We start from the raw sequence: 16,618 nt of genomic DNA, 5'->3' as shown, positions 1-16,618 counted from the left end.
TCCAGTTGCGGCGGGCGGGGGCCACTCCTCATCGCGGTGCGTGGGCCTCTCACTGTCGCGGCCTCTCTTGTTGCGGAGCACAGGCTCCAGACGCGCAGGCTCAGTAATTGTGGCTCACGGGCTTAGCTGCTCCGCGGCATGTGGGATCCTCCCAGACCAGGGCTCGAACCCGTGTCCCCTGCATTGGCAGGCAGATTCTTAACCACTGCGCCACCAGGGAAGCCCGATGATGTTGACCTTGATTACCTGGCTGAGATGGCATAAAATATGGAATGATATATAAATCCAGAGTCTCTGAAGGGGTTCAAGGCCCTAAACAAGCTCCAGCCTGCGGTCCTTACTTCCCCCAACTTCCCGCCCTCACTGCCCAGACCCCTGCGGCTGTCCTTCCCTCCGTGCCTGCGCGGAGTCTTCTTGTTCCAGTGCCTTTCTCAGCATCCCATCTCAGCCCTCTCCTCCCCGCCCCGCTTCTGCTACCCTTTGTTCTGCTCTGTTTTCCCCGTGAGGCTCATCACTGCCAGCGTCCTGTGTAGGTTATGTGTCCTTTTGTCAAAAGAAAGGTCACAGCCTTTAGACCACACTCCTCTGCATCTGAGGTTACAATTTGGGGGTGAATAAAGCCTGATCCTGGGCCACGGTGATGGGCCTTCCTCCAGTACCATTGGTGCGAATCACTTGGCTTTTTTCTGCCAACTTTTCTCACAAACTTATATTCTGAGAATTGTGGGGTTCAGTGGCGCTGTTTTCCTTCAGCACTTTTCTTCCCAAAGGTCTGAACTTCTGGTTACTGTATGTGTTGTGACAGTATTTGCAGAAGCACACAGTCTAGGAGTATTGAAATGGGTTTCAATCAGGGAAATGCATCAGAATCTATCAGAAACATGTTACTCGAAAGCAAAAGGAAGAGAGTATGTAATCGATGTTTTAGATCCTGGATAAATGATGCATTAGCACGTAATGATCATGTGAGAGAAAGCACTGAAGTGCAATCCCATTTACAGGCCAGAAAAAACAGCCTGTGCTGGTCTCAGCATGGTCTTAGCTGTCTTGGGCCCTACTGGTTTCAGCGCTTAATTGTGTGGATTTTGTGATAGCTTGTTGGTTTTTGGCTTCAGTACACGCACCGCGATTGGAAACCTATCTAAGGAATTTTTCCTTCTACTAAGACACAGAGCACTCAGTGGCAAACCTCTCAAACGTTTCTTTCAGTGTTAATTATGTGGTTAGAAAAAATAAATGAGCCAATTAGAGAATTAGCCCCAAATTAAAATGTCGCCGAATGGTCACAGCAGCTAGTTCAGGTTGTTTTTGTGTTTTGGGGGATGGAAAGCTTTTTCTCACTTTGTAAACCCTGAGTTGAACAACGGAAAGTTCAAGGGCATTGTTCTCTTTTAATGCCACATAAACAACCAGCGTTAAATTAAAGAAATTTTTTTGCGGGGGGCAATCCATCAGAAGTGTGCTAGGCACATAGTAGAATCAAATATTTAATTTTGAAACGTTTTAGAGTTCTTTTTAGATGTCAGTTGAAAACGAGGCACTCGCTTAAAAAAAAAGTCACAACCAGGAGAGCTTCGCAAACAATGTCAGCGTTTATTTGCACAGCCTGCGGGTAAGTAATAACAGTGATGATTAGCGGTGGCGTGTTTTGCAGAGACAGGAGGAAAACCAAGCACAAACACGCAAAATGAGGCAAAAACTCACATAAATACACTAGGAAGGATGGAGCTCAGTGTTGTATTTATGTCTTTATAATATGCCAGAGTAATTCATTTAACCCAGAGAGCGGGAATTCAGATGGCAGGTGCCCCAAATGAGCCTTCATTTATCCAGCCCCCAAAATATTTTCTGCTCTGATGTGGAATGAAAAAAATAAATGAAAGATAAACTGGACTGTAAATGTATCATTGAGACTCATATTCACAATTTTTTAAAACTCCTTTCTGTTGTGATTCAGTATCTTCTCATTTTGTTAATGGAGTGACCGTTTTCTCCTGGTGGGGCTCCATCAAGCATCAGGCAGTGCACAAGCTGATCTGAAAAGGGAGAAGGTAACATCTGGTCTGAAAGTGCGGGAGAGAGAGCATCAAATAGATAAATGGGAGAATCTACAGGAACCCATGGGAGTGTCGCTTACGGCAATGGGATTGGATGGACAGACATCTCTAGGCAGTGCGTAAACTCACATTAACATTGAAGTGTTCCTTCTTCATTTTCTCTCTGTAAATAATATGTCAATTTAGATTGATCCTTCCATAGGAAATCTATAGAAGACCAACTTAGTAAACATATAATGGGCAGGATCCTTGAGATCATTCATCTTCCTAAGGTGTAAGTTAGGCACTTCAGAATTTACGTGAATTCCTTAAATCTTGAAAATTGGTGAGATGCCGCCCTACTTACCTTCAACAGTTAATTCACCTGGAAAACAATATGCCTTTCACCTAAAGAATGAGCTGACTCAAGTAAGGGCCCATGTCGTCTTTAGACGACATGAAAACCTAGATTTAAATGGAGTCACACCTAAATAACCCAAGGGTAAAAATATGTAATTTAACAATTCCACAGCAAATCAAACAATCTGTGAAGGTCCCTAAGTAAAACATTTGTGTTACTGTCTTCTGCAAATTGGGCTATTTCTGGGAAAAGTTTCTGTGGATTTGCCCATGGTTAATTTTGTTTTGTGTGAGGGAAATAGAGTTGCCCTGCCTTTTGTAAATTGCAAGTCATTTTTGAAGTTTTTGTCTGGTTGCCATAGTTACTACTCATGTTTCTTTTTCATGGGATGGTGCAAATCATTGCTTGTCTTGACCTTTCTCACCTTTTACTACCATAAACCCTGACCAGAAGGGGGAAAACTCCTTTGTGTTAGTTTGCTTGCTTTTTTTGTGTTCTAAGTCTGCAAATGTGAGCTGCTATGCTAACAGGAAATCAAATGGGAGGGAGTTGCTCATTGGTAAGCTGCAGTCCCTCGATTCTCTTGTGATATTATTTTCTTCATAATGAGCTGGGAAAATAATCTTTGTAAACTTTAATGATGCACAAAAACTGACTGTTGCACTGATTAATTATAGTAAAACTCATCCTTTTAGCCAGGGAATTCCAAGTCATTGCTAGGCTAGCTTCATTAATTAGAGAAATTAATTATAGGCAAAAGTTTGAAAAAGTAAACTATAAGTGACTTTTTTTGGTCTTGATTGCACTCCTGGTTTTTATTCCACTGCTTCGCCTCCCGAAAGGTACACACAGAGGACCTGAGGATGCTGTAGAAATGCAGATCCCAATCCAGGGTTCTAGGACAGGGCCTGAGATGCTGCATTTCTAATCAGCTCCCAGATGAAACTGATGCTACTTGTCTTGGACCCTCAAATTGACTAGCCACAAGTAGGCTACACAAAGCTCCAGAGCCCTGAAAAACCTCTGCGTAAATTCCCTTTTCCTCCTCCACAGACATTTAGTGAACAGGCTAGGCAAAATTTCCGCTGACTCTTACTGTTCTTTTGTTTTTTTTTTTTTTAAAGTACAGGTAGTTTTCTTCTCTCATAGGTGGCATTTTCTACTACTTTTCTTTTTTTTAAATTTTATTTATTTATTTATTTATTTATTTATTTATTTATTTATGGCTGTGTTGGGTCTTCGTTTCTGTGCGAGGGCTTTCTCTAGTTGCGGCAAGTGGGGGCCACTCTTCATCGCGGTGCGCGGGCCTCTCACTATCGCGGCCTCTCTTGTTGCGGAGCACAGGCTCCAGATGCGCAGGCTCAGCAGTTGTGGCTCACGGGCCTAGTTGCTCCGCGGCATGTGGGATCTTCCCAGACCAGGGCTCGAACCCGTGTCCCCTGCATTGGCAGGCAGATTCTCAACCACTGCGCCACCAGGGAAGCCCCTTACTGTTCTTTATTTAGAAAAAAATGTGATTATCCACAGGCATCGCAGAATTTGTTTTTCCACTGGTGTTTGGTTATTTGAATGGTGACAACAATGATGGGCTTTTTTCGCCATCCACCTAGACTTGGGAGTTGGTTTTTTTTTGACTGTACTACAACCAAGAAGTTGTAGATGTTCCTGTTTTAATGTCATTGAGAAGAAAGTAAATAATCAGGAACTGATCTGACTGACTTTTTTCTCTATTTCCTTCCAAAGAAGCTGATGTGAGAATAATACCAGGATTTGGTAGAACTGAGAGGCTCTTTTCAGTTCAGTGGTACTTGTGTTCCTTCCATTAGGATATCACGCACATTTCAGAGTCTCACGGCGGAGGGCATGTTCTTTAAGTAAGGGCGTATGTGGATCCGTGGTCCCATGATGCCTCTCAGGGAGCCCCCTGTGTCCCATGAGGTGTCACTCCAGCGTGGCTCCAGGACTCCTTGGTCGCTGCTTCTCCAGTTATGTGCCCAGCGCAGCCAGACCTGCTTCCACTCAGCTGCCCCTTGACGCTCTTCAAGGGGCGTCCCTACGCTGGGGCTCCGGATGCTTTGATGAGGCAACATCTTTGGAAATGGTCAACCATTCAGTAAATGGAAGACCTTACAGACCATCATGCCTCTTCGCACTGGGTTCCTCTTGGGGGGAGATTCTTTGGTTCACACTAAAGGGAAGGCAGTTTTCTAAATTTTTCACATTTGCCCGATGTGGGCTATAACCCGAGTAACTGAGTATGTGGAGGGGTCACCGTGAAAGCGTGTAGAAGCTGTGGGTAGGAGTCTGTTTTTCTAGGGATTCTAAGTGGAACCCTCTCCACCCAAGCAATGGAGCTCCCAAACCCCTTACCTGTGGAGGCCGTTTAGTTTTCCCTGCCACTAATAAGACAACTCCTGCTCTTCGTGGGTTATACATTAGGCGTACAGTATGTGTATGCATGTATATATGTGTGCATGTGAACATGTGTGTATCTGTGTGTATGTGTGGGGTGTGCATATGCACGTATATGTGTATCTGCATGCCCTTGTGAATGTGCATGTACATGCATGCATGTTTCTGTGGTGTGTACAGTTGTCTTTATACATGCATGTGGCATATGTTTTTGTGTGGTGTGTGTGTGTATATGTGGTATGTTTATGGGTATATGTGTGTACATACACGTGGTGTCTGTATGTGGGTCTGTGTGTGTGTCGTGTGGTTTGTGTGGTACATGCGGTATGTATGTGTGCATGTGTGTGAGTGGGGTGTATGTTTGTGGTGTGTGTGTATGTGTGTGTGGTGTGTATGCGTGTACGTGTATGTCGTGTGTGTGTGTGTGCGTGCATGTGTACCTCCTCGCAGGCAGGCTGGAGTCGAGCCCAGCCTGGTACCCTCTGCAGTGCCTCGTATGATGCTTTACATCGAGTAGGTGTACAGAAGGGTTCTTTGGTTAAAGTGAGTTGAGTACTGCGTTTGAGGGAATGAAAAGCGATTGCTTTCAGATTGAATCCACCAATCTCAAATAACAAATAAAGGAGCAAACGAACTAATAAGAGAACAGAATTCTGTCACTGATTTGTCTGTGAGGCACCACTCCGATGGCATCTGATGGAGTGAGGTCTGGGGAGAGAGAAAGACAAATATTATGTGATATTACTTATATGTGGAATCTAAAAAATAATACGAATAAACTTCTAGAATTCTTTTTATGCTAAATGTTTTAAATAAAGAAGTGGTTTGGGGTAGTGGTTAAAAGCATGGATTCTGGACACCAATCGTCTGGACTTGGCTGGGCCACTTACTAGCTGTGTGACATGGAGCAAAAGAGTTAACCTCTTTGTGCTGTTTCTTTATCTGTAGAATGCAGATGCTAATGCTCATCTGTTAGGAAGTTTGTTAGGATTCATGAATTAATATATGAATTAATATAAAAGAGCATATAGAACCCTGCCCGGTGCACACTATGTATGTATTATTTTTATTGTCATCAACAGCAACATTATTCATCTTATTAAACATTAGAGACCGCAGAGTTACATGAAATATTTGCGACCAGGGAGACTAATTTTTCTGGGATGGAGGAGAGGCAGTTATATTCTGATCACAGTAATGTGTACTTTACTTATTTAACCTCAGTGGTCCCCTAACCTAATGACAGTTAAATTAGCATCCAGGGAAGGGCCAGCAGCGTGAATCAAATTCTACCTTGGAAGCCTTTGTTCAGAAAGTGCAGGATAGGATGGGTGCTCTGCCCTCCAGAGCTGACCAAGTTCTTGAAGAGATGGGGTGCTTGTTCCAGAAACTACTGAGGGCCATGGCTACAGGACAACATGTCACCAAGGACACGCAGAGCTACCTGAGGAGCCTAGACATTTGCAGCAACAGAATAAATGCAACCAGAAAATGCGTCCAGGGGAGTGATGGAGCAGGAGAGCTTGTGCAGCGGGCAGAGGCATCAGATGCTGCTCAGCAGGTGGGGTGCGGGGACAGCTGGCTCACCAGCCTGAGCAGCTGCAGACCCTCTTGTGTCTTCCCTGGCTGTGACCTTCCAGCAGGAATGAGCTGGGGGCTGCAGCGTGGTTCACACGGGCCCCTGTGACCTACTGAAGTTGGTTGTTTCATCCAGCCTTTGTTGAAATAATTTAAAATTACAACTGGAAAGTTTTATTCCTTCTGACCTATTAGTTAAAAATATAATGTTAATCAGCTTAGCAGTACCTTGAAGATAACCAAGGGTCTGGGCTCAAATATCCAATTTATTTATTTTGTAACCCAAATATCCCATGATCACATTCAGATGATGATATTTTTCTCTTACATGCCATGACTGTGATGTGTTTGGGCAGTGGATTTAATGTTAAATTAATAAACTTTTATTTTTTTAGTGACAGATAGAAATTACCAAATAGGACCAATTTCTAGCTGGGTTTTGACTGCTGTTATAAAAATATGATTTGGGTGTGTGGGGAAAACATTTTGAGGAATCTGACTTGAAACTCTCCACCCTCTCTGTTGGCAGAATGAAGGAATCAAAGATCCCATCCTGTAGTTTTTCTCCAAGAGTTTCATAATGCACAGGGTTAAAGATTAAGTGGGAGTAGAAATTAAACTAATCAAAGATTTCAACAATCTGATTGTTGTGATTAGAAAGCATGTATTCATTGGGAAGGTGACTAGCAAATAGTTTGGAAGGATGACACTGAGAGGTAAACGTAGACTGCTGTGCTAGGTGGGATAGTGGACCCCAAAGAGGTCCCCCTCCTAATCCCTGGACCCTCTGAATGTTACCTTACATGGCAAAAGGAACTTGGCAGATGTGCTTAAGTTAAGGGCCTTGAGATGAGAGATTATCCTGATTATCCATGTGAGTTCTGAATGTAATCGCAAGGGTCCTTGTAAAAGGGAAGCAGATGAATATTTGCTACAGACAGAGGGGAGGAGGATGTAAAGATGGAGCAGAGAGAGCTTTGAAGATGCTCTGTTGTTGCTTTGAAGATGGAGGGGATGAAACCAAGGGATACAGGAGTGCAGCGCTGGAAGCTGGAAAAGGCAAGGAAACGGCTGCTGTCTAGAGCGTTCAGCGAGGCCCTGCCGAGGTCTAGGTTTCATCCCAGGGAAACCCATTTCAGATTTCTGACCTCCAGAAATGCAAGGGAATAAATTTAAGTTGTTTTGAACCACAAGTTTATCGTAATTTCTTACATAGGAAACTAATATGTCACTTTACTATCTAATTAGTAAGCATTGCATCTGAGGGCATTGAGTTTTTAAAAAATAAAATTAATTTTCAAATGTATAATGGAGGCTGTGTGAAACTGTAATAGCTATAGTGATTGGAATAAGGGGAGAATTAAAATGCGAAAATTCAGAAGGTGACTCTGGGGTATAGATTGGGAAGGCTTTGGAAGTAGACAGGATCAGTGATTCTTTAGTTTCTTGGCACTTTATGGCACAGCCCTGTGCTGTACCATCTGCTTTGTGCAAGGGGCTGCTACTGCCAGGGCATAATACAGTCAGAGACTGTAAATTTTGCTGAGGATGTGATACTCTCTTTCTTCCCAACCTTTCCCTCCTCTTCTCCCTCTCTGCCCAGCCCCCTCAAACAAATATGTGTTCCTAGGGGCTGATGTTTTCTGGAAGACTACTCTCTAGGATATATATATTTTAAAAATTGATTTAACACATTTTAGAAAGAAAAACAAATTTTTTAAGTAACTTGATGAAATCTAGAGGATTTGATACCTTCTTGGATGAGATGCAGAGATAAGATTCTCTCTGGATTATTTTTTTCCCCTCTAAAGATAGTAAAATTCTCCAGCTTAATAATGTTATAGGAATGAATCATAAATATTCTTAAATTTACCAAAACACACCTTAAACCCATGTGACCGTTATTTTTTTTTTTTAAGTTCTTGAGATGGGAAATTTATTTTCCTAAAAGATTTTAGTGGGAGAATTCACATCGACAACCATGAACGCACTTTCTTCCTTACTCTGCGTAGTTTTCTTCTGCATCTCGTTTAGATGAAATAAGGCAGAACGTTCTTACTACTTGAACTTGGCTTCATTTTATTTTCCGTTTTCATTAATGCTTTTCTTGCTTTGGCACACAGCACTATTTGGTTCACAATGCTCTAGAAAAAATGCTTAATTACTGAAAAACTTTGACTGCAATTCAGGAAGAACATGCAGAGGAACATATTTGTTCAGGTTAAGTTTACGTGACTTTCAAAAATAGATAAAAATAATCTGCCGCTAAACTAAATGGGCGCTTTTGTTGAAAGGATTTGGTTGTGAGTGGAAAAGAGATGGGATCTAAGGCATTAATTTAAAATGCCTTAAAAGGAGAAGCAAGATGCATCACTGTGTTCCTGCTGGCAGGAGACCAGGTTCTTCTTGAGGTCTGTCCCTGGTGCCAGAATACTGTCCACAGCAGTGGAATTGAACATGAGGGTTCCGTTTTAAATCCACTCCATGTGCATTGAGATTGCTCAGTTGCTATGAACATGTAATTTAAAAAAATAAAAAGAAAGGAAATAACTCTAGGTTATGAATGAGAAGACCAGGGTTTCTACTTTTTGAGTCATCATTTCCTACCCACATATTTCTAGACAATCCCTTCAAGGCATGAACCTCTGTTTCTTCATTTGCAAAATAGCAGTCTGCACCTTGCTTCCTACTTAGGATTCTTTGGAGGATCTAAAAATTAGGTCCATGCAAACACTTCATAAAATATAATTTTATGTAAAAAGAAATGCTTAATTGTGAGGGTGTTTTGAACATGGCTGAAGTAGAAGGAAGGTAAATTTTTTGTACACTTGTTTACTTTTTGGGGTGAAAGTGAGAAGAGTTGGGTCTTCTCCCATGCAGTGAAGCTTGGGAGGTGGACCTGGGCTAGTTCAGCTCCTCTCTCTTCTGGGAGCCACGGTTGTGACTTCCTCTAACTTTTGATGTCAGGAACCTAAGACCGATGAATACCCCTCTGCCTTCATTCATCCCCAAACTTATGTAAAGGATGTTTCCAGATTCTCCATTGTTCGTTCCTGGCTAAGAGAGAACGAGATGTCTGTGCAAGAAGAACAGATGCGACGAGAAGTCACACTTTGTCTGAGGAAGGTATTGTTTGCATTTGTGTTACATACTATTATTTATCATAATTTCCCCTCAAATCATTTGTTTCCTGGTTATTAACAGGGTAATTTAGCTTTGTTTTTAGAGAGTATATTTGGGACGTAGGTACCAGACAAGTCAGACTGGAACATCTGCAGGTTGGATGGAGGGGTCTTCCGAGAGAGTTGGTGCCCTCAGTTTCTTTCATCAGGGCTGTTGTGTCTCCGGTATATCAGAGATGCCTCTTTTCTTGGATTCTGAGAATCTGGAATGATATTCACAAGTACTTACAACGTCAGAGAGTTTTCACCCTTGTAGTTGTGGTTGCCTCTTGAATCATCCAGATAAAAAGATTAGACTATTGTAAAAAGGATATATCGCCTCGACTTACAGTGAACTGAGAACAGGACAGAGTCCAATTCTGTATCACCGTGAATAACGTAGATTAGAGGAACTTCCTTATATTAGTACATCATGGAATCTCTTGAATTCGATACACTCTTGCCTAGCTGTGGAAGGACTGTGTTGCACAGTGGGAAATACACCTCTAAAATTCATCACCCCAAGAGTTAAGGAATCTATTATAATTACTCACTGTACCTGAACTCCATAAGGGTTTGGAAGAGCTCATAAATTAAAGAGCCATTAATGGCTACTGAAAGAATTCAGAATATTTCTAACTCACAGAATGTGGACTGAAATTTGAATGACTTAAACAGCAACTTCCAATTATGTGTCTGTTGGAATTGATGTGATAGGCTGAATGGACTTCATTCCATTAAATGAATTCCAATAAATGGATTTCATTCCATTGTAGCAGGGTTTTTTTTTTCTTTTTTTTTTTTAGTGTGTGTAATGGTTGTTACCAAAAATATTTTCCAAACTTGTTTAACTCAGTTCCTTGAATAGCTATCTGAAATTATATTTTAAAACATTTCTCACCTGAGGGATTGGAAAGATAATTTTAGGTTGAAGTTCTTGTTGGGAGGTAAATGGAAGGAATTCTATTGTATATCAGTACATGTAAAATATTGTTAACTTTGCATTAACTTGAGACAAGGGTCTGAAGTATAAAATTAAAAAAAATTTTAAAGAACATGCAGTTTTACTCATTTCAGCCATAACTGTAAATGGAACAAGGTTAACAAAGGATCCCTTAAAAAGTATCCCATCACCCAGAGATGAGACTCCTTTGCTAACCAAAAATACTAATATTTTGTGATGATGTATAAATGAGCTTTTACAAAAAACTTGAAAAATCCAGGTTCTAAAACGTGTTATTTACCTCCCAATAGTTCGTGCTTACTAATTTAGGAATAAAACATCACCTCTGAATCATATGAAATTGCCATTTTGTAGGTCAAATTTTGTCAGATATTAGAGATTTTATATGATCAGGTTCACTTTAATTTTTCCAGTCAAACAACAAACATTTATTATAGTAGATTATTACTGTCTGCCAGAGTGCTGGCAGCCTGTAAATCCTCAGTGGACCCTTTGTTGAAGGAATAAATGAGATAGTAAATGAGTGGAAGACTGAGTGGGTAAATGCGTATGAGTTTGGGGCTCAGGATTGTGCCAGGAGCCACGGGACTAAAGTGGTATGTCTTCCAGTCTTAAAGCTTTTTCTTTCAAAGTTTTTTCCAGATTCCATGAAGTTAATTTTTCCTATCACCCTGACCTATCACAGAGAGTCCTTTTGTGGACATCTTATCTGAAAAAGGATGGCTATTCCCATGAGAGAGCTGCTGCTTCTTTGCCTTTTTTTACGTTCTCATTCTTATCAGTATTTGAAATCATATGCTTTCTAGTTTATATATTGTTTTTCTTCTGTCTTCTCCACTAAGGTCCATGATTGGAGGCACCTTATCTTATTCAATAATATATCTCCAGTTCCTAGAAGAGTGAGTGGTACGTGGTAGGTTCTCAGTAAATATTTTATGCATGAAGGAAGAAATCATTTGAAAAGAAACTGTCTAGTGAAATGAGCTGATTTGTATATCATCTTCCCCAGAAACTAAGCATTAAGATGAAGCGCTGAGACTGCTGACAGAATTTAGAATATTAGAATGATAACCCCCTGGGCCCATGTGGATGGGCTGACACCACAGTACTGTAGGGACTCTGGGGCTCCAGAACCAATATCCTTTCATCCAACATTTTTTTGTTGAGTGCCCACTAAGTGCTGGGCAATGGATGCTTAGTGGGTCTTGGAAGAAATGTAAAAGTGGACTTCCCAAGTCCTGTCCCCCCATCCATTTCTCATGTCCTCAGCCCCCATCGTCAGCTGCCTTCCACTTTTAGTAATGCAGCTCTGGAGAGAGGTAGTGGGCTTCTCCTTGCACCTACCCCGATACCTTCTGCTTGTCCAGAATTGGTCAATGGTTGCAGATGACTTGGTCTCTCTTCTCTTTCGGAGGCATGATTTCATTGTCAAATACTCTGCTTTTACTGTCGCACCCACAAGGCTTCTGATAAGCATCCTCTAGGGTTGCCAGTGAGACTGTCTTGAACCTTTGTCCTTCATTATAATTCACTTTACATTTGTCCTTAACTTTAAGCTCTTACTTTGTAATAAGTACCAAGAACACAGTAGTGAACAAGACAGATATGGCAGTAGAATCTCACAGAACTTCCACTGTGCCAAAGAAGATAGGAAAGTCACAGAGTAACTGCACTGAAGTGGGAGGAGGTTTATTGAAAGGAAAATAGAGAAGGCTCCGGAGTGTATAGCAGTGGGGAGGTGGCAGGGAAGACCTTAAAAAGGAGGCCATTATGTAGACACCCCAGAGAAGGAGAGGACCTAGGTGGGGCGGTAGGAGCGGCAGAGGGAGCTGGGGTGCGAGAAAGCTTGGAGCCGCTGCAGACCTGGAAACGTTATGTCCATCCAGCGTCTGTCCCTCTACCGTCTGTCCCATGGTCAGTGGCATGCATCTGTGGGATTCTCCAAACCATCTGTTCTGCATGGTGGAGAATGGATTGGAGGAAGGCAAGATTGGAGGTGGGGAGACCAGTTTGGGAGCCTCTTCAATAGCCCGTGCCCAATATGGTGGCAGCTTTTATTGGAGAGGTAACAGTGGGTGAGAGGGAAATGGTCCATTTAGCAGGAATTTAGGAGGCTCAATGCGCAGGATTTGGTGACTAGTGGATGTGGTAAGAGGAGGGGCCTTCATGATGGGAGGTGACACTCACTGATCTCCTGCTTGATCCTTAGAAGAAGGGCTGCTCTGTTCCAAGGTGAGCAACTAGAGAAGGCATCTGAGCTTTTGCTGTTGGTGGGACTTAGGGGGAATGAATTCAAATATTTGGCTCTCAAGACTCAACCCACTCGCAGGGACTCATCTCTTTCCAGTTGATATGATAGCTTTATGATCATGTTCTAGAAACAATTCCCCACACTGTCTTTCTAAAGTTTTCCTTTGTGCTGGAAGAACAGCTTTCTGTGGTGGACACTCCTAGGGTGGAAACTGGGTCCTGCCCGGGGCACCATATGGCAGTTATAGGAGTCTGTTTCCTTCCCCCCAAGGCCGACTGAGAACTTATGTCACGGGCTTTAGGTGCACCATAGTGCATCAAATATGGAAGCCAGGAAATAAGGAAAGACCTCAGGAGTACATCCTGCACAAAGTAATAAGCATCTGTAACTATATTGTGTAGAAGGCATGGAAAAGCAAGTTTGACAAGACAGCCGATTTATTCTGAAGAAGATGATTAAGGCATGTGTGTTCCCACAAGATGATGGCACTCATAAACGGTTAGCGAGAAGTCATACTGCGCCAGATGGCATTTGCTTTCTAAGACTGCTCATATCCCATCTCTCCAAGGAACTAGTTAACATGTAAATCTGCCCCAAATATTCTGGGATGGTTTTAACCTGAAGACCTGATAGTCTGGGGCGATGGTTAAAAACTCAGTCTCTCCAAAGCACGTGCTCCTTTATCCTTTATGGCAATAAACATAATTAGATCTAATTGTGACGGAACACAACCATGTCATTGCTTAACAGTATTTTTTTCCTAGTAAAATAACACCTTTGCTACCTCACTAATTTCATCCTGTTTCTAACAAGAGCGGATGTTTTTCTACGAGGAATTGACACCCATTTCATGTTATTATTGGTTGTAGCAAACTTATAATAAGACCAGCTTTAAACAAATCCTCAGTAATTATTTAATTTTCAAGCTTCTTTTGGCACAAGCTCATGCTTCAGAGAAGTTACAGTGGAGTACTCCCCAGTAAAAAAACATGCTGGTCCTGGGATGGCGTGTAGGTGGGAGACAGGTCTTCAGGATAGTAGTGCGCTCTTGGGAATTGACGCTGGTTGTGTTCTGAGACCTCATAACTGGAACCTGATGCTCCAGAAGCTCCCTGTTGGCCTTGGCTTTTAAAGACTTTGTTTTGGATGGATTTCATCACCTTCTCAACATGTCTGCTTGCCACCTTTGCCCACAGTTTGTAAGGGGCGCAACAAAGCCCCACAGGGATTCCCCACCAGCACATATGCCTCCTCCTTAAATGGGATTCTCTGCAGTTGTCTCTCTAAAAACTGGACCATGTATAAGATTGTCTGATGATAGCTATTTGCAGCCCAAAAGTTTTAAAAAGAGACCTTTTATATTGGTATTAGGTTAAAAAAATAATTTGGGAGTTAAACATCAGATCTGTTTAACAAACTTGGAACCTTAAGTGAGTATGAATACATTTTATAGCAGTTAAATGGAGACATGAACAAACTAAGAAGTCAGGTAATTTTAGCAACTCCTAACTAATGGTATGAAATTAATACATGTAGCCTGATAAAAGAGTGTCCCCATTACAGCTAATATAAAATTAAGCTTTTCAATTAAATTGGCCCCTGTCTAATGCTAAATTAATCTTTAAATGATTGCAAGAGGAAGCCTGAATTCTCTTCTTTCAGCTGTCTGCAGCCATCATATAAATTATTCTGGGTGGATATGGTTTTTTTTTCCTTAAATTAATTAATTAATTAATTAATTTATTATTTTTGGCTGCATTGGGTCTTGGTTGCTGTGCGCGGGCTTTCTCTAGCTGCGGCGAGCGGGGGCTACTCTTCGTTGTGTTGAGTGGACTTCTCATTGCGGTGGCTTCTCTTGTTGTGGAGCACGGGCTCTAAGCACCTGGGCTTCAGTAGTTGTGGCACGCGGGGTCATTAGTTGTGGCTCGCGGGCTCTAGAGCGCAGGCTCAGTAGTTGTGGTACACTGGCTTAGTTGCTTCGCGGCATGTGGGATCTTCCCGGACCAGGGCTTGAACCCATTCCCCCTGCATTGGCAGGCAGATTCTTAAACACTGTGCCACCAGGGAAGTCCGGGTGGATATGTTAATTTAATTATACTTGAAAGTTTCCCACGGGGTTGAGGACCCACCTCGGTGGCCCAAGGTGCTTTTTGGGGCATATTTCATTTGGCTGTGTTCTTGGTGAATGTGGAGAAGGGCTGCTCGTGTGACATTAATCTACCCGGATAAATTTCTGATTGCTCACTTTGAGACTATTCTTATCATTAATCTCTGAAATTCTAAACCTGGAAGTGAAAAACGATGGAGAAAAATCATGCTCCCCATTCTCAAGCCCACGCTGTCTCTCCTTGCAGCAGTTAGAAAAGAGATCACCGTCTTAGCTTTAAGAATCTGCTCTTCCTCTCGGGAAAAGATGCCAGTGGAGGTGTGCTGGGTGTCATGGGCTCTGCCTCTCCAGGTCCTCAGGCCTCAAGGACTGGGATTAGTTGGGTACAGGCACTGGCTCTCTGGCTGCTCTACTTTCTGGAAGAGGGTGATTAAGCAGCTCTCCTCCCACTGCTTCAGGGAAGTCAAATGGACTAAAGGAGAGTTAACTGCCTCCACCATGTCATCAAAAAGTTCTGACAAGCTGTGGACCCGTCCCCAAGGGGAAGATGAGGTTGCCGTCTATCTTACAGACTGTCTCCTGTTCCCCTGGCAGTGAAGCTGTATCTGAGAGCTCCCACTGGTAATTAGTGAAAGTCACTGATGAAGTGAGGTTGTGATTTGAAAGTGTGAGTCAGAGACATGTGAAATAGAATTTAAAAAATTCTACTAAATGGATTTCTTCATTGGGTAAACTAAGCCCAAATGGGCTCTCTGTTGAAAGATGCATTTACCTTCTGTGAACTATTAAAATAAGAGCTAGATCCAGGATAGGAGGAGGAAATTGGGCATCTCATCCTTAGTCCCCTCCATGTGAAATTGCTCAGTCATTATTATAGTAATACTAGATGTTTTCAGAACTCTTTTTTCCCCCACAAGTTATTTTATATTTCTGCCCAGATAGAAGAAATATAGCGAAGCTAAATTAGACTTTTAGTTCTTCAGCAGTCTGAATTTTGTTGCAATTTTTGGTCAGGAGAAATTACTAGGTGATGAACTTTGATTTCCATGAAAAATGCAGTTACTGTAATGCCAAAGATGACTGGACATCAAGCTGTTTGCTAGACCAAGCATAGGGGATTATGAAAACAGAGGGGAACGTCCAAGCATTTGGAGGAGGTGACAGACTGAAAAATGACGATGGGATAAAGAAGAAACCTAATGAATTGCCCCTCAGCATTCGGTTGGCACCATGATGTAATCCACTGATGTCATCAGTAGCAATATGGCGTCTCTGCTCAGGACTCACCAATGACAGAGCTTCACATGGCCTGGCCCTTGGCCCCTTTCTGTCCTCATTCACTGCCTTCTCCCTTGCACCCATCCTCTAGCCACGCTCACCCACATGCTCGTCCCTGAGCTGCCAGGGAGTGCAATGTCTCCTGCCTTCCTTCAGGAAGGGTTCTGCCCCACTATCACCTGTTCTGGGGCAGCTCCACTCACTGCTCCATCTGTGGTCCTACCCATCATCACTCGCTGTCCCTCATCATACTTTGTTGTTCTTAGCAGTGATAACCCACCATTACATCATATATCTATGTATTTATTGGTTTATTCTCTGTCCCCTGGCATGCAGCCGTCCTCTGTGAGAATGGGGATTTTGTCTGGCTCCCTGTGCATCTCTGGGGCTGGCAGAAATTTCTGGAAAACAGTAGATGCTCCAACATTTGTAAAATGAGTACTGTATTTGAAAGCATTAACATTGTCTTT

The 16,618-nt window shown here is 42.4% G+C and overlaps 1 protein-coding gene across 6 annotated transcripts in view; it reads left to right on the top strand.

The window, feature by feature from the left end:
* Positions 1–16,618, top strand: part of SEMA5A (semaphorin 5A) — a 505,234-nt gene that overhangs the window by 34,061 nt on the left and 454,555 nt on the right. The window contains exon 1 of one of the 6 annotated variants that reach the window (XM_059916093.1): positions 9,467–9,513. The exons of the other annotated variants lie outside the window; for them this stretch is intronic. The gene's annotated coding sequence lies outside the window, so the exon portion shown is untranslated. Of the gene's footprint in view, positions 1–9,466; positions 9,514–16,618 lie in introns of those variants that run through there. 6 annotated transcript variants of the gene reach the window in all.

Source organism: Balaenoptera ricei, chromosome 3 (genome assembly GCF_028023285.1).
Source record: "Balaenoptera ricei isolate mBalRic1 chromosome 3, mBalRic1.hap2, whole genome shotgun sequence".
In the NCBI taxonomy this organism is placed as follows: Eukaryota; Metazoa; Chordata; class Mammalia; order Artiodactyla; family Balaenopteridae; genus Balaenoptera; species Balaenoptera ricei.
The sequence above is the reverse complement of the archived record's forward strand: the minus strand, read 5'-3'. Positions and strand labels throughout refer to the sequence as shown.